Source organism: Solanum stenotomum, chromosome 6 (assembly GCF_019186545.1).
Source record: "Solanum stenotomum isolate F172 chromosome 6, ASM1918654v1, whole genome shotgun sequence".
NCBI lineage: Eukaryota > Viridiplantae > Streptophyta > Magnoliopsida > Solanales > Solanaceae > Solanum > Solanum stenotomum.
This window is the reverse complement of record NC_064287.1, coordinates 17,735,791-17,747,816: the sequence shown is the minus strand read 5'-3', so window position 1 is coordinate 17,747,816 and position 12,026 is coordinate 17,735,791.

The window sequence follows — 12,026 nt, the reverse complement described above, 5'->3', positions numbered from 1 at the left end:
GTTTCATCTTCTTCTTGCTAAATTAGTTCTTCGTGATAGTTTCAACAAATTGTTCCAGGGATATGAAGATTTAAGTATATAAGGATTTGAAGATATCATTTTTTTAAAATTGTATGAAAATTCAAATAATGTCTGTAATATGTATGAAAAATGTATTGTCTTTATATTATAAGTGTGTTATAAATTATTTTGGTTAGTATCACTAAAAAGAGAGTGATGCTTGCAATATGTATCATAAATGTATTGTTAATGAACAAGACATGTATTATATGTGTCTTATAAATTATTTTGATTTGTATCACTAAGAAAAAGAGTGATGTTTTCAATATGTATTAAAATGTCAAATGACTATATTATAAATGTATTGTAAGTGTGTTACCTAAATTATTATGGTTTGTATCACTAAGAAGTAAGGGTGGGCATAATTATCAAAGAGTCAAAAACTCAAACCGAACCAAACTAATTTGATTCTTCCATTTAAGTTTTTCAAATCTGTTTTAGTTCCTTTTTTTTAAAAAGTTTGATTCGGTGCTCGGTGTGAGAGTCGCAATTCTTTGGTGCACTGAAGACCTAAACATTTAGTAAAGATTTTCAAAATTATATTTTCAATTACATCTAACTTATATTTTGGCCCAAAAAATTTTGAGTCCTAAGCACATTTGACCTACGCCCATTTGTCCTATTATGTATTCTTAAATTATGCTTGCGTTATTTCGAGATGTAACAACAAGGGTAACAATGCTTCAACTTCCTCTTCTGTGTCCATTAAATCTCAAGACAACTTTGAGAGCCCTTAATCTAACATCTAAGTAAAAATCTCAGCCCAATAGTGAGTTGAGGTTGGTATCTCCGGTGACCTCAATCTCAATTCTCAATTCTCAACTCTCATTCTCACAACTTCTTGAGAGCGTTCGTGTTGGGTATTAATTGCCCTGAGTTTCTTACCATAAATAGGTTTTCCTTTTAGGAAAAGATTTAGGATTGGCTCGTCCTTTTCTTGTAGGAAAAGATTTAACACTCTATAAATATAGAATTTGTGGGACACAAGTTTGATACGTTATCACTTGTTTGAACCTCCCATGTATTCTGAGTAACTTGGTTGAGGTTAATTCTCTCTATATTTTGAAATCTCATGTTTATATAATGGATTTCTCATCTCCTTTGTGGATGTAGGTCAATTGACCGAACCATGTTAAATCTTTGTGTTTTTTGGTATATTTCTCATTTGTCTTCTTACTCATGGTTTTAAGAGGTTTTCTTTGCTAGCTTCCGCATTACACCTACTTATTGTCGGTCCTAATAAGTGGTATCAGATCCAAATTCAATGATGGAGTCATGTCAAATGGTTGAATCATGGAGCCAGGTTTAGTGGTTCAATAATCGATTATTGAACTAGGTTAAAAATTAGGTGTTCATCTTGGCGGGTATAGTTCTAGCCGCAACCTTTTTTAAAGTAATGAAGATTTTTGTTAGATAAATTGTTTTTGAAAGGTTCTATGTGTTGAGACATAGATTTGAGGAGGATATTATTGAGAGGCGAAGCAAATTGTTGAAGATTATTTGAAGAACGTGGACAAATTTATTTTATCAGAAATTCTGGCCAAGGGGGAGATTTTTTGGGTATTAAGGATTGGCTAGTCCTTTTCTTGTTGGAAAAGCTTTAAGACTCTATAAATATTGGCTTGTTCCTTCTAACTTAATTAGCATTCATAATGTAGTCCTAGGGGCTTTGAGAATTTTGGTTAGGGGGAGAATTTGTGGGACATGAGTTTGATAAATTATCACTTGTGTGAACCTCCCAAGTATTTTGAATGAATTAATTGAGGTTAATTCTCTCTATATTTTATACTCTCATTTTTATATAGTGGATTATTCATCTCCTTTGTTGATGTACGTCGATTGGCCGAACCACGTTAAATATTTGTGTCTTTTGCTATATTTATCGTTTGTCTTCTTACTCATGGTCTTTCGAGGTTTGCTTTGTTAGCGTCAGCATGAAACCTAATTATTTTTCGATCCTAACACTTCACTCTAAGTCAGAATTGTTGCAAGCTATTGCAAAATGTTTAGATGTTGCATATAGGGGTATACATATTGCACATCATCATTGATTGCTGCTAAATGTTTGGGTATACATATTGCACATCATCATTGATTGCTGCTAAATGTTTTAAGGATTTTTGGTGTCTTATACTTTAATAATTTGTTTCTTGTTTTATTTCTTATTTGCATCAAAAATCATTTTAAAATATCAAATCACATCAAATTGAAGTTTAAAAAAATTAAAGTGAACTGAATTAGTTTGGTTTTATGTTTGATACACACTTTTCCAAAATTAAAAATCAAAAAATTGAATCGAATAGAATTTCGATAAAATCGAACAAAAGAATTGAATGTCCACCCCTACTAAGAATTGAGTAGAGTCTGCAATATGTATTATAAATATATTATTAATGAATAAAACATGTATTATACATGTCTTATCAATTATTTTGATTTGTATCGCCAAAAAAAGGGTGTTGTTTGCAATATGTATTAAAATATGTTTGTATTATAAATGTATTATAAGTGTGTTACCTAAATTATTTTGGTTGGTATCACTAAGAATGAGATATGTCTACAATATGTATTATAAATGTATTGTTTATTATTTAATACAATTCTAATACAAATGTGATACAATTCTGAGAACTTCGTCTTTTTCGAATCTGAATCTAATATTCTCCTAAAATCAATTCTAAACTTAATCAATCCCTCTTAAAATTGAGATATAAATTTCAACAGACATTTTCAATTGTTTGAAAGAACAAACAATCCAAAGTGATCACAAATTTGTAAAACCCTAATAATTTATTTAAATCTTGAGGTGTATTAATGGCCATTGAACCCTTAATGTTGTAACTTTAGAGATTTGAAATCCTTGTTTGCGCACATGAGCTTATACAACTTTTGGATCGTTATATTTTTCCCCTTGTTGTTTTAGGGTGAAAATTGTGAACAATGATTGAAAATCTATTTGAAGAAATTAACATTTAAAGGTATTTCCTTGGAGGAAATTTAGAATAAGGAGTGGAGGAGGAGGAGAAATCATGAATCTGAGGAAAAAGAATTATAGAGAAAGAGAGACAGACAAACAGATATGAAGATGGGTTCTTTGGAATCCTGTACTAATTTTAATTTCAAAAAAATGTTATATTCAATTAAAAAAAATTATATTATCATAGATGATAAATATTTTCTTAACATAGCATAGGGATAATTACATTCGATCAATTTGATTACCAAAAAAATGGTCAATTTTTTCTCCACCTTCTCCTTCTTCTTCTAAATCTTCTTTTTATGATAAAATTTGTTGTACCGTAAACATGAATCGTTTCAAACAAATTATATATTAAAAGACTCGAAACATCGAGAGAATTGCATATCTAAATTTTGGAACTATTTAGAGGTGACTTTGAATTGATCAAGATTGAATAGTTGATGTATATTCCATGTATAGTTAAGTTATATTCAGTTTTTTGAGTGTATCATAGTGTATATTCAGTGTATAACTCATATATAGATAAGCTATATTGTATAGTCAGTGTATACTTTCTAAAAATTTTGTATAATTAAAGTTCACTAATTAGAAATTGCAACCTATAACAATTTTATGTAATTTTAAATTCATAATGTGTCAAAATAAAAGGAATTTTTTCTTTAATTACACATGAAAATTATATTTTTCGACTAGTTTTTAACATATATCACTCTTTTTGGGACGAATAAAAAGGCCTCTCCTTTTTAAGTAGCAAAGATATTCATAACATAGGAGAATAGTGAGTCAGAGCTCGTTTGGTAGTTGGTTAGAGTTATGAATATATTGGTAATGAGTGAATCTATGTAATATTTTATGCATGAATTAGTTACACCATCTTTTATCCCACATAAAATAATGCATAGATTCCCTTGTAACTTATACATATATTAGTTATGCAAGTTTTAAAATTGTCGATCAGACTAAATATTAATTTTATACATAAATAAACCTATTTTCTAGGAAAAATGGTCAAAATTATCTCTCAAACCCTTATTTGTTAGCTAGTTTTATCCTTTGTTATACTATCCGGCCATTTATATTCCCACCATTATGAAACTTAACCCCCATACTCCTCAATTGGATGGAAAATCCCAAATTAAGTGAAATTACCCTATTTCAATTGAAATTATCCCATTCTTCCTATGAACCCTAACCCGGCCCATTATACTAAACCAGGAAGATTTTCAAAATAGGAACATTTTAGCATTTAATAGGACTACTTCGCTACACTTTCAATATTTATTAAAAAAGCGATATTTTAGTTTGCTATGGGTATGGTTTATGTATTTTTTTTCTTTATTTAACTTAAAATAATATAACTAAGAAATAATAAATTAGAGAAAATCAAGGGTGAGAATATTTCAAACTCCGTAAATTGCTGAAAATCCTAATTACTTCCATTACAAAAGAATATCAGATCCAAAATAGGTTATTCTCTTCCTTTTTCCTAAAACTCCAAATTTGACTCTAAATTCTCTTCCTTGTCCAAATTGTGATTGTTTTATTTTTACTAGAAACGTCTCTAGTGCGTCATTATTTGGACTTATCTTTCAAAACTAATTATTGTTATGAAACTCTATGATAATACCTTATACTTTTATCTGTTGAATTTGAATTTTTTTAATTTACAAAGTTGAACACCTACAGTTTTATCTGTTGCTTGGCATACCTTTATCATGGTGTATTTTTTTTCCAAAATTTTGTATCTTTTTTAAATCATATTCATCTGAAATGTATACTATTTGTATTTGTATTCATTCTAGTTTTCATGTTATATTCTGTATACTGAAACTTGTATTTCTTTATTAGTTTGTATTCATTCCAATAGGTATGCCAAATGAACCTTGTTATGACTTGGTCAATCATTTTTGAAAAAATCATGAATTGACCATTTTGCCCCTCTTGATATCAACCCTGAGTCTTTTATGTTTGATATGAAAAGTTGATTTTGAACTTTGAGTTAAAAGATGAGAATTTGGTATGTTTTGAGTTTTAAAGGCTAAGTTGTTAGTAAAGTGGTTTTGAGGTTTTTTGGACTTTCGACTGTCCGAATGAAATTTCATTGATTTCATTAGTCCCGAAATGTGAAATCTGGTCTGGGAGAGTCGTCAATTTCAGGTTCTGAGTCTTTTTGAGGATTACAGGTCCTAAGTTGTGAAATTGTGGAATTTTATCCTTTAGGTTAACTTTGGTCAATATTCGGGGGTTCGGATACACGAATCAAAATTTCAAAAGTTCCATTGGATTTGGAGGATGATTTTAGGCTTGGGTGAGGTCTTGGTTGATTTTTGAGAGGTCCCGAGCTTGTTTTAGCCTTTTTAGGCGTGAGTTAGTTTCTTGTGGTTCTCACATATGTCAAGTCAAGGAGACCTCATACTTTTGTTCTAACGGTTCCATTGAATTCAAAACATCGAGTATAATATATGTGCATATGTGGTTTGTGTGCACAGGGTTCTGAATGAATCTCGAGGGTCTTTTCGATATCTTTTTTTTCCTGATATTATTTTGTTGTTGCAGTGTTCGCTTCAGCGGAACATATTTCGCTTTAACGATAGTCCTTTAAGCGGAACCACATTTGCAAAAGTGAGATTGGTCATTTGTGTGGAGTTTGCTTAAGCAGAACCTGGTTCGCAAAAGTAAGACCCCTAGATTTCGCGGGGTTTGCTTAAGCAAGGACCTGGTTCGCTTAAGCCACACCTGAGAGGGTTTTGCTTCCATTTCGGGGTTTAAGCCCCAATTCACCATTTTTGAGTTTTGAAAACTTTGCGAAGGCGATTTGGACCTGGTTCTCGAGTAAAACCTTTTGGGTAACGTTTCTAAACTCTACATCTTTGATTACCCATTATTAGTATTGAATTTATGAGTTTAAATCAATATTTTGGGTTGATAAATAGGGGGTTCTTCATGAACTTGAATTTTGAAACAAAAATGAGTTTATGAACTGATTTTAAGTCCATTTTAAAACAATTTTCCCTAATGATTTCCTAAATCCTTGAATAATGTTTTCAAGTATTATTTTCCATATTGAAACCTTAATTTTAGAATAAGATTTTGTGCTGATTGACCCACCTTTCAAGAGGATTGATGTGAATATTGTTGTTTCCAGAAATTTATTTCGTATACTTGCTTGTGTAGTATGGCTTTGGAAGTGACTCGAAAGGGGAAGACTCAACTATTGGAGTGATTTTTAATTTTTTAAAGCAAGTTGCTTCCTAAACCTTGTAATCTTGTTGAATTTGTATGCTTCCTTTGTTGCTTGTATGGTTGGAGTAATGGGAATGAAGTAAAGGGTTAAATAGGTCCCTTCTTTTTTTAAAAAGAACAAAAAGGGGTTGAAATGAAAAAGGTTATGTGTTGAACATGATGATGTGTTTTCCTTAATGTAACTCTTATTGATTGATTAATGATATGCTTAAAAGCATGATTGTGGACTTGAATTGTATAATTGTTATTTGTTTTATGTGGTGTGATATTGTTTGCATGCATTAATCGTTGAACACCGTGATGAGGCATGTATTGATTATGAGGCCGATGTCTTTGTCGGCAAGTGTTATTATGCCAAGGTCTTTGCTGGTAAGAGTGTGATTTGGCCGAGGTCATTACCAGCGAGTGTTTAGATGTCGAGGTCATTTCTGACAATGGTTATAAAGCTTATCGGAAATGGTTCCGGCATGAGATAGATTATTGTGAGTTGATGTAATTAATGCTTATGCATGACTTGCATGATACTTGAGATTGATGTACTTGTAGCGTGTGACTGAACAACTTGGTTTTGAGGTTGACTTATTTGATTTGTTATTTGTTGAACTATGGTTATTGAACTATGAATATTGGGTCCTTGAGCCGTGTATGGTAGAATTGCTAGGTGTAACGACTAGGAAAATGATAGAATGAACTTGAGCCTTGACGTTTGGGTTAGTGGGAGCTTAGGTTGATGTTTATGCTGTTTCAGAAGCCTAGGCTAGCGAGTTAGGGTGAAAGAAGCCTTGTCCTTGGAAGGACTGTTTGGCGATGGGGCTGCTAGATCGCCTAAGGGTTTGGCGAGTCGCCCTTATGCCCCTATGGTCGCCTAGTGGACTGCCCAGTTGACCAGCCTTTGAGTAATCCCACTGGAACAGACGGGCGAGGGGCAGATTTTTAAAGTTACATCTTTTAGGGTCAACTTCAAATGATGATATCTTTTAGCTCAAAACGAATTAGGTGGACAATTAACTATCCAATTAAAGGTATCTGAGTCCTCATCCTAACTCCACCGAGTTTTCCCTTTTTCGATATCAGAGTAAAAATTTATGCCCAAATTAGTGAAGCACTGTCAAAAAGGACGAGCTTAGACTGGTTTAGTGAAAACTTTTAAGTTTAACTTTGTGGGTCCTTAATTCTTTTCCTAAGTTGAGTCCCTATTATTATTTACCTTTCCTAGCAATTATAAAACCCTTTTAGACCAAAATTCTTCCATTTAAGTCACTCCAATTAGAATTAAAAAGAAACTCACCTCCTCTCAAATATTTCTCTCTCTACAATCCTCCATTTAAGAAGGTCAAGAACTTGGAGCTAGGGCTTGGATTGAAGGTGGTTTCTTCATCAATTTTCTTGGGGAATCTTAACAAAGGTATGGTGACCCTTGATCCTTGATTATCTTTCCTTCAAGGAGTCCATTCAAAAGGGTTTCAAAAGTCTTCAAAGAACAAAACTTCTATTTTCTATTCTAGGTATGGGTTCATGGGTAAAATGTTTTCAAAGTCATTATATTGGTGAATTGAAGTTCTATTTATGATTTTAAGATGATTTTTATATGAAACTTCTTCAAGAACCCATGTTTTCATTAAAAGCCTAGAATTTGCTAATGAAGTGGGTTTAATGCCTATGATTTAATGTTGATGAAATTGTGTTTAGATTGGATTGTATTGTTGATTTATATGGTTTTCTATACCTATTTATGATGAATTGTTGGTATATGGATAATTGAGGATTGTGGCCTTATGGGCAAGTTATGGAAGAATTCTCTTGTGGTAAGAAAAATGGTTGGGACTTGAGTGTTGTTGATTATGGCTTTGGAGGATGGTAAGTTGGCTTAATCTCATATTATGGATAAAAAAATTGTTCTTGCTTGGTTTGATCCACTTATGGTGGAGGTGTTTAATTATGGAATGTATTGTGACCATGGCCTTGAAGGCATAGTATGAGAAATATAAGTGTTACATGACATTTTTATGAATGGACATTTAATGGAGCTAATGTGATCATGTTATGAACGTAAATGTGTTATTATTGAAAGGATTTTTCTCAATTTGACACTCATGAATGTTGATGATAGAATATGAAGGATTCTCCAATTTATTGCATATCTCGAATTGGTAGAGCTTGTGCATCATTTTCTTGTTTAAATGATTATATTATTGGTTGTTGAATCCTCGGATCGGTAGGCTAGTAGCACCCTTCCACTCATGATAATAATGAACCTTGGAATCGGTAGGCTTATCGCACCCTTCCATTAATGATAGTAATGAACCTTGGAGTCGGTAGGCCTATGGCACCTTTCCATGAAGGTTAATGATGAGACTTGAACCGGTAGGCCCATGGCACCCTTTCAAGAGGAGTTAATGAGCTTTCCTAAATGAACCTTGAAACGGTAGGCTTAAAGCACCCTTTCACGTGTTAATGAATGTAATTTGGAGTTGGTAGGCCAATGGCACCTCTCATATGTGATAATGTCAAGGTAACGAACTATTCTATGGGAATGTAGGCTAAGCACCGAGTGGATTTGGTTAGATGGAAACTCCCCCAATGGTTAGGCATGAGTTTCAATGATCGTCTACCTTATCCCATAAACTATGTGCCCGCATAGGTAGCTAGTGGATCCATTAAGCTATATATACCGGTCTTCCTTAGGCAAGTAGACCACCTCTTTACGGTGTGGGGACTTATGACACCGGATTCCATGACAAGCTCTCATGGTCTATGTCGGTTAAATGCTTACTTCCCATCATGTGAGATTTCATTATGGTTTCTTGATAGGCTCTACAAAGTGTAGGTAGTAGTATGGGATGCTACCTATACATTGCACGAGTAGGCTTGGAGAGGGTCATAGTGAGTTTCTCTAAATCCTAATGTATGTGACACAATTGTGGCCTAAATAAGGTTATTAAAGAATGTTGGCTCTCAAATGCTTAATATGAGATGCATGCTATACTTGGGTTATATTATGAGTTATTTTCCCTTGTCATGTCTTAATTAATGATATACCTCTTATGTATGAATATTGTGCAAAGGTGAAAGAAAGGAATGATAAGTTACTTTAAGTGACCTAAATGTGGTGCCTTAGTATGGATGGTGGTATGGGACGTCATCCATACATTGCACGAGGTATAGCATAAGGGTTTCTTGAGGTGAAGGTCCAAGGTAAAGGTTTTCATGTTGATATTGTTTAAAGGTGATATTATGACTTACTTGATGTTATGCTTGTCTTGTATGTCTTTTATGCTATTGTTCATGATATTTCAAAAAGGTGGCATAATGCATGGTTTCTAACTAAAATGTCCCTTTTTAAGCATGTTTTGCATGGTCATCATACTTAGTACATTTTGTGTACTAACCCATATTCTTCATGTTTTTACTATAAGTGTAGGTTCCGGCAAGTGATCCCTCCTAGCTAGTTTGAAGTGTTGGATTGCTTTCCTCCAAGACTTGGTATGTCCTCATGGATTCGAGGATAAGACTTTTAAGTTATTTTGTTCATGTAATAGACACTTTTAGTTTTGTTTCGATTGTAAAGGGTTATGTCCCTACTTATGTTTTGTGATTGTGTCTAAGATGGCCATGTGAGACTTAGACTTCCGCTGTGTGTTTTTAATGTTGTTTTAATGAAGTTTGAATGTGTGGATGTAAATAAGTTTTTCATTCCGCACTATTATCATTATTGAATGCAATGAATGACTATGTGGTTTGTATAAGACCCCTTCGGGGTCGAGTACACCTTGTTATGACTTGGGGGTGCTCCTGGGTCGTGACACTAGGTATAGTTGATATCTGTGCAGGTTGTAGTTTGAGGAGGTTCGGTTGGAGAGTTGGCAGCATTCATTTTCAAGCTAGTTGATTTGCTTAGTAAGTTGTTTGTTGGGTACTTGATGAGTCCAAGATTTGGACTCATTTGGGGCTTTATTTAGATAGATTTAGTGTACTCGAATGCTTAATTTATGCCATAAACTGACGATAAAACCTTGATTTTCAGGTATATGGATTGAGGAACAAAGAAAGGACACTAACATGCAAAAAGGAACAAAACAAACTGAAGAATTGAAGAAAGGCAAGCTTGGTCATCGCCAAGAGCGTTTGACGAATCGCCGAAGGGCTAGTTCCACCGCCTAAAGTTCTAGTGTGCCAGCTCTGATGGAAGAAACCAAGTCAGTAACAAAAAGGAGCAGTCGGCGCATCACCGAGTAGTTCCGCAAAGCTAAGATAGATCACCCAAAGTTACAAGCCTTGAGGATGATGAATACTAAAACGAAAGGCGATGAAAGAGATCAAAGGGCAGCTCGCCGAGTGGTTCGACGAGTGATTTAACGTTTCAAGCACACCTCATCCAATTCTAGGTGTTCAACGATCGTAAACCAGTATAAAAATCCAACCAAATGAGTTGGGGTCGCATCCCACAGGGAGCGGTATGTGTTTTAAATTCAATTAGGAAGTACAAACGTGGTCTAATCAGCCATAGGAATAGAAATTATCGATTAAATACATAATCGAGTAAAAGGGATGACATGAATGTCAGATGGGCATTTTGGATTTAGTTATCAACTACAAACAGTCACAAAAACTTTGAATTAACAATAAAGAGATGGGTTCTTGTGATGTGATCGATTACAGACAAATATAGGCATATGGGTAATTGCAACTATTAGTAAATAGCTAATTATTAGTGAGTAGGCTAGACTATAAGAGAGATAATTTTCTCTCAAAAAATTACCCCAAATCATGTGATTTCTTTCGAACATCAACAAGCAAGAAAATTAAGAGCAGCCCACACCTTAATCCATTCACTCTCTCGAGTTAAATCTGTGGGATTAGGTTTAGGATTTACTCTCTCGAGCTAAACCCATGTCAACCCAATACCCACAAACCATCCATCAATAATCTTAGTTTTAAATCTCTCTTTGAGCAAGCCAAGAACACAACTATAGAACTGCATTTGTAACTACAATTCTTAAATTAAACCACAATTAATGATTAAACTCACTTTTAAATAGCATTTAAACTAACAATTAGCAATACCCATAAACTAAGTCAGCTCATAATCACATGATGACACTCCGAGAATTGGGGTTTTAGCTAGACATTATAAAACGGTAAAAACAGTTACCAAATTGATTATCCATTAACAGGGTAAGAGTGATTTTGTCTTTACAATGCTCCAATTTGATGAATTTTAGAAACCCACTTCCAAATTCTCAAAAGTGAATATCTTCAATCCTTCAAAGCTAAGGAAAACTCTAGAGAAAATTGTCTCAAAATGTCTAACTTCTCAAAAGATCATCAAAAGATACTAAAATATGATAAAAGATATTAATTGATACTAAACTAAATGTTCAAAAATGTATTTATAGTCGCCAAAAATGTGCTACAAATAGGCATTCGGTGAAGTAAGTCGGGCTCGCCGAACCACTCGGTGAGCCACCTTTTGATCTCTTCCATCACCTTTTCGCCTTGTCATTCAGCATCTTTGGGTTCTGTAAATTTGGGCGATCTACCCGAAAAGTGGAAAGTCGGTGATGCGTCGATTGCTCCTTCTTGTCACCGATTTGGATTCTTCCCTCAGGGCTGGCACACTGGAACTTTAGGCGGTGGAACTTGCCATTCGGCGATTCGCAAAATGCACTTGGCGATCACCAGGCTCACCTTTCTTTAATTCTTCAGTTTATTTTGTTTCTTTTTGCTTGTTACTGTACTTGCT